This window comes from Gekko japonicus, unplaced genomic scaffold (genome assembly GCF_001447785.1).
Source record: "Gekko japonicus isolate JY-2015 unplaced genomic scaffold, Gekko_japonicus_V1.1 scaffold380, whole genome shotgun sequence".
NCBI lineage: Eukaryota > Metazoa > Chordata > Lepidosauria > Squamata > Gekkonidae > Gekko > Gekko japonicus.
Window position 1 is genome coordinate 536,872 of NW_015167543.1, and position 6,965 is coordinate 543,836.

A 6,965-nucleotide genomic window follows, 5' to 3' on the forward strand; every position below is an offset into this window, starting at 1 on the left:
CCATCTACTTCAGCATGGTCTGCTCTGATGCAGGTGATCTTTAGAGACTCAGAGAAAGATCCTTTCCAGCACCTGTTCTCTTAGATCTCCTAGGTTTAAACCTTTATCCTTTGGCACACAAAACATTGTCTCTCTACCATTAGTCCATCAGTGTCATCATTGTCTACTCAGACTGGCAGTGGTTCTCCAGGGTTTTATGTAGAGGATTTTGCCCATGTAGTGCTTTTGTTTCTGAGCCATTGAGGTCTGGCTAGGGTGATCCCCAAGGGTTCCCAGACCCTCCTAAATTTCTGGAGAGCCCCTTCCTAAATCCCACATTGCTCCACCTCCATAAATAGTGACAATGACCTGTGGTATCACTGGCTCCTCCCTATGATGTCACTGGTCCTTGGTTCTTTTAAGGACCTAGCACAGCAATGCCTCCTGCCCAGCCCCAGCCCCCGAAAATTGGAAAGTCTACGCCCTTGCTGCAGCTTTTAGATATTTTATGCAGTGCAATATTGCTGCTGGAAAAGGTTGCTGCTTTGGAGGATACTGAATGTACAGTGTAAACCTAAGCAGAGTGAAAATCCTGCTAAGCCCATTGCTCTGTCAGCCATCCAGAAGTCCTAAATCTGAGGCTGTGACTTTCCCCCTGCAAATTACAGGGGGTTGGCTGATGAGAGAAAGTTCTTCCTCACCTTTGGGCAACACATTATGCAGTTTGTCTTCTGTTCACTATTTACCTAATGCACCAAATGTGATTAACATCCCAGTTTGTCTTTCAGAGGACTACTTAAAAAAAAAGTTATTACATCTGCTTTAGAAAGGACTTGTGTGTTCTATGCAGCTTTAGAGACAGATCATTACTGTTTAGGGAAAGCAGTCACTGTCTCCTCTGGTGTAACGTGGCCTCAAATCTTCATTGTACCTGGTGTGGGCTAATCTAATTAATCAAAGAGAACACTTCCTGTTCTCCCTTTAAAGACTATAACAATCTACAGGATTACAGTGAAATCCCAAACATAAGTTACACCCTTCAAGCCCATTGACTTCAAAAGAAAGAAGGGTGTAACTCTGTTTAGGACTACACTGTTTATCAAACCCAGCAACATCTCTCCCCCCCCCCCTTAACATAAATTAATGCTTGGCCTGGAAAAAAATCCAGTGCTCAGAAATGTACGTGTGTTATTTTGGTTGGTCCTGATTAAGTTGTTTTGCATTTTTCTCCCTGTGGATCAAACTGACTCCCAGCAACTTCAAGCCCCTCAAGTTGAAGATGAACCTGTACTCATTGCTGACATGGTGGTCTGGAAAGAGGGATTTGCCCTAGATGGGTTTGTTGACCTTTTCCCTCTGCCTGTGCTCAGAAATGTACGTGTGTTATTTTGGTTGGTCCTGATTAAGTTGTTTTGCATTTTTCTCCCTGTGGATCAAACTGACTCCCAGCAACTTCAATCCCCTCAAGTTGAAGATGAACCTGTACTCATTGCTGACATGGTGGTCTGGAAAGAGGGATTTGCCCTAGATGGGTTTGTTGACCTTTTCCCTCTGCCTGTAATTACATTGAGGGAGCACAAGAGGCTTCAGTGCAGGTGTACCTTTCATTTTAGACAGTCTATGCTGGCTCGTATATACACGTTGGTGACTGAAGAATTAAGTGGTAAATTGTCTGCCTCAATAGGCCACCACATTTCAGACTGTTGTTCATATCATTCCACATTAATGTAGATGCAGTGCTTTTCAACTGAGACATGGTGTATTCAGTTACAGATCATCTTGTTGAATAATGAAGCAATCAGCAGTCATGCGTGAACCAGCCCCATAGGCTGACTGAGACCTTGAACTGGGGAATGGATCAGGTACATGCATGTTGGAAACATCCGCATGAGTTATTGTATGATGTGTGGGGATAAAATGATGGGGGAAGTGCCACCTTTTCATTTCTGCATTGATGTTGCCTGTTACAGGCACAAAACCTGGCTTTGAAGTCTTTACATCTGCCTGAGAGTTTTCTGACCCCTGTTTTGGCACACAGACAGATGTGTGGGAAGCCATTCTTACAAAGGATATACTAGCACTCCCTGCACTGGCCCACTGAACTGCCAAGTGAAGAGGTAGCGAATCAGCTGAAGCTGTGCTTAGGGGCCTTGTGGCCTGTAGGAGTGGTCTCCACTGGACCAGGAAGAAAGTGCTTTTCAGGATTGCACAGGTCTAATGAGATATGCAGCAGCCTTGTGTCTCCAAACTACTCAACAGACTGTTAATTCAGTAGCAACATTATTTCAGTACCCACACTCACACAGATTTGTTGGTTAGAGTCTAGTAACTAAAATAGCTACCATGTTCCCTGCAGTGGCAGGGAGGTAATGATTTTTTAAAAATTGTTGCTAAAAATACTACGGGGCAAGAAGGCAGTGATTCCATGTTTTTTGAGAACATTTGAGAAATTATATCCTCCTTATTCTTGCCACCACATGTGCATTTTTTGTGAAAAGAGTGTCGTTGATTCTTTATGTGATAGTGTAAACTGGACCCAAATTTTTCAGAAGGGAATTTGAGTTTAAAATCATGGATTAAAAATGCCACAGGGTATTTCTCATATCCAAATATAGGATTCACTGGGCAAACCTAAGCAAAGTTATGTCCTTCTAAGACAGGCCTCTTATGAAATTGTGTCCATTTTCCTGTAGTGACATAGAAGACAAGTCCCAATAGATTGCTGCTAATATGCCTAAGCAAGGCATTGTGATACAAGAACTCTGTTAACCGCGAAGGGCACCCTCCTTATCTCTTCTCGCTATTTGTCCAAGCTCCCCGAGGGCACTTCATTCTCATATAGTCTCAGTTGTCAGACAGGGCTGGGCAGTATTTTGTTAAACTCTAAATAGTGAATTAAAAGCACTGATGATCTGAAGCAGCCCCCTAATGCAAAATGACAAATTGCACTTAGGCAATACATGAACAAGAAAATGATTTATGGATTTTCACGATGGTCTGAGCAAATGAAGGCAATATGAATTATACATCCTAATGCACACTATATCATTTTCTAATAATACTGTTGCAGCCGTGATGCCATACATGGCTCTCTTCAAAAGGACATATTGATTAATAAGAAGGCCAGGCTTAGTTTTACACCAGATGTGCTTCCCTCCTCCATTTTTTTTAAAAAAATCCCAACACCAAATGAGGTTTTCTATTTCATTTTATTCATTTCTTCATTTTTGAAGCAAGTGACGAAAATCGACCCCACTGCCACAGTTCCTGTCAGCTCTTCCATATGTCATCGTTTTCGGCAGCAATTACTTCGGCAAATGAAGACTAATCTTTTCCGAAACTGCATTGTGCTCCATGTTGCCACTTAGAAATGCAAATAAACGGTTCCAGGCTAGTAAATCCACCTTTCAGATTGAAATAGAAAATTAGCACTCAATTCCTCCCTCCTCTGTAAAGTGCCTTATTCTTGATCATCATTTTGTCTTCATTCCTCCCAGAAAATGTTTTCACATCTGAATCACACACGATTCTGGGTTTGGGTCAGGAAAAGATACTTTCAGCACTGAAATAATCTACAATAGATTTCTTCTGAAATATTGTAAGAGGAGCCCTGGTGGGTCACACCTGAGCCCCTGCATCTTGTTTCACACAGTGGCCAACCAGTTGCCGTGGAGAGCCAACAAATATGGCATAAGGGCCAAAGCATTCTCTGATATTGCCTCCTATCACTGGTAATAGAAGGCTAACTGGCTCTGGACATGGAGATTCCCTTTAGCTATTTTGGCTAATAATTATCATATGGCATTGTGTTTATAATAGCCAGGAGATCCTGAGATTGTCTGGCAGCCAGAACCTCTAGCTCTTTAGCATCATGCACTACTAGGTGGTGAGCTAGACTTGTTTTTAAGGCAAGAGGTGTTTCATAGGTGGTTTGCCATTGCCTGGCTCTGTGCCACACGACCCTGGTATTCCTTGGAGGTTGCCCTTTCAAATACTTACCCAGGCTGACCCTGCTTAGCTTCCAAGATCTGATAGGATCGTGCTAGCCTGGACTAGTTTTTGGCTAGTAGACACTGATAGACCTGCCATCCATTAAACTGCCAAATCTTTTTAAAGCCATTTATGGCCATCACTATCTCCATTGGCAGTGAATTCTACAGCTTAATTAGTTGTTGAGGTAGGAAGTTCTTCCTGTTGTCTGTCCTGAATCTACTGTACACAGATTTCACTGAATACCCATGAGTTGTTGTATAATGGGAAAGGGAGAGGAAAAATCTTTTTACTTTTCCCACCCAACGGGTGCGGTCAGATGGCGTGCTGGGAACAATTTAAATTGCTCCGGCCCCGATGCAGTTTTTTTTAACCTGGAGGATCGCGATCACACTCACCTCCTTGCTCCGTCCACACGCGGGAGCGTACATCGCTGTTATTTTTTCTCTCTCTCAGTTTGGGCATGCGCACAGGCAGCCATCTGTAGAACTAAAATTTTCGCGCATGCACAGAACAGCGATTTCCACTTCAACCCAACTGCTGTAACACTTCCCTTTAAATTTTAAAGGAACACTTCCCTTTAAACGTTTACCCCGAAAATGGCCTCCGTGAGATCCCGAACAGGTCTAAACGCTAGAACTAGGCACTGTTTAAATATTGTTTTTAATAACGTGGTGGCGGAGCTCCACCTATGCGCACACTACCAACACTTGAAAAAAATGGCGGGCAAAAAGCGGAAGCCTCAGGCAGCTTTTGAGTGGGGAGGGGGTTTAAACCAGAACTGGCTCAACACCAGAGGTGCGATCACATGGGGAAAATGCCACTGGAACCGGAGAATCAGGAAACCATCACTTGGGGACCTGGTATCAAAATACTCCGGGTTAAAGCAGTTTTGAGCTGGAAAGCAATGGCTGGGGACGGGAGACAGATGTTGACTGTGTGACTGTGCAGAAAAAATCCGTTTCTGAGGCGGGCCGAAAGCGGACTAAATGGCCCATCTGACCACACCCCATGTGTAGCTTTATAAACCTCTATCATATTTCCCCTTAGTAATCTTTTCATATGCAATATTAAACATGCAACAGCTAATAACATTCTTGTTTGCATGACTGCCAAAACTTTTTTCAAACTATCTCAATTTTATGTTGGATGTCCCTCCTCCAGAACCTCGTAGTGATTATTCTCTTGTACCCACAGTGGGGACCCATACATGGGAAAGGCAGAAAAGGACGAGGAACAAAACATAGGCTTAGATGAAAGCAAAGCCAACATGTTGTTCTCCTCCGGCTTCTGGACACATTTTTGCATTAACTGATACAGAAACAGTTGAAGACATGAGACAAATCCCACATCCTGGTCTACTTTCTGGGGATCCCAGGGACAAAAACTGGCTCAGAGGGATGGAACAAGTGCATACTTGCCTTGCTGCTACCAGCAACATTTTTTTGTTGCTGTCAAGTCACAGCTGACTTATGATGACCCCATAAGGTTTTCAAGGCTAGAGACATTCAGAGATGGCTTTCCATTGCCTGCCTATGTGTAGCAAGTATTCCTTGGTGGTCTCCCATCCAAATACTGACCAGGCCAAGCCTTCTTATCCTCTGAGATCTGATGAGATCAGGCTAGCCTGGGCTATCCAGGTCAGGGCACCAGCAACCTTGGAGTATGGCTAATTCATCCATTATAGGTTAGTATTACTTTTTTTTAATAATCTATTTATTAGTTTTCAGACCAACAAACATCTACATACACACAGAGAGAAAATAAGGAGAACATACATGTGTTTGAACACATCGTATTATCCAGTTCTAACTTTACGACAATGGTTACACAATTAATACTAAATCTTTCTTTTCTTTCCCCCCCAATCTCATATCACATAATTCAAGAATTTATTATTTTCTCTAAGAAAAAAGATTACAATTCTTCATACCAACAATGTTATCCTACTTGATTGCGTAGTTTACGTTTGTTTCCTTTTTGAGCTATTTTAACAGCAATAATATGTGGTTCATTCCATCTCCTAACAATTGAGAGCATCAGGTAAAGGGAAAAACCAAAACCAAAAAGAAAATAGAATACTATTGTCTAAGTTTTCCCTGTATCCTGCTGCCCGGTATCTTATAACTGTATATTTCTTTTTACCGTCTATTGAGCCCTGCCTAACACTTTCCTGATCCTATGGCAACCAGTACACACTAGAAAGGTTACATCATTGGAACCCTACTACTTATTAGCTTGTTCCAAAATTCAAAAACAAAGAACTTACATATAATAGTGCTTAAATCTTTCTTGTACTCCAATCTATGTCTCTTACATTCCTATCAAAGCATCTTTGTAGTAGCTGTTACTTCAATATAAAAAGATCTAATTTTCTGTACAATTTTCTCTACCATTCTTACCTACACTCAGATTGTAAGCAAAATTCATCTAATTCAATACAACTAGAAATCCCAACTTTGTCAACCATCCCTTCACCTAAATTATTAACTTCCTATTGATAGTATGAGACAAAGTATATATTTCCAACCATATTTTTAAAAGGAGAAGGGAGTAAGTTAACCAGCCATACCAAACATAAAGCACTACACTGAACGCAAACTATCTACAAATAACTAACTTGCAAATTATCAAGTCTTTCTCCACCTTAACAACCACAACTAGCTCTTTTTCTTTCTTCTTTTTTAATTATCTTTCCACAAACCGTATATATCCAAAACAGAGTATTAAAGCCATATTACTCCCAAAATAGAGTATCAAAGCCGTGTTAATCAGAAAACATAATTTTTGTCTTTTCTTTCCTTCTCCTCTGTCCATATCCTCCTCCTTCTTTTCAATTTCTTTTTGATGTCTTGCGTTTTTGTACTCCTGGGTTTTTAATTCTAAGCTTTGTTTTCCATACATCAAAAACCCATTTTGCAATCTCCTATTCATTTTAGGCTTATTTCCACATATCTTTTCTCTTCTTTTCCTTTCCCCCCTCTTGTTCTTTTTCT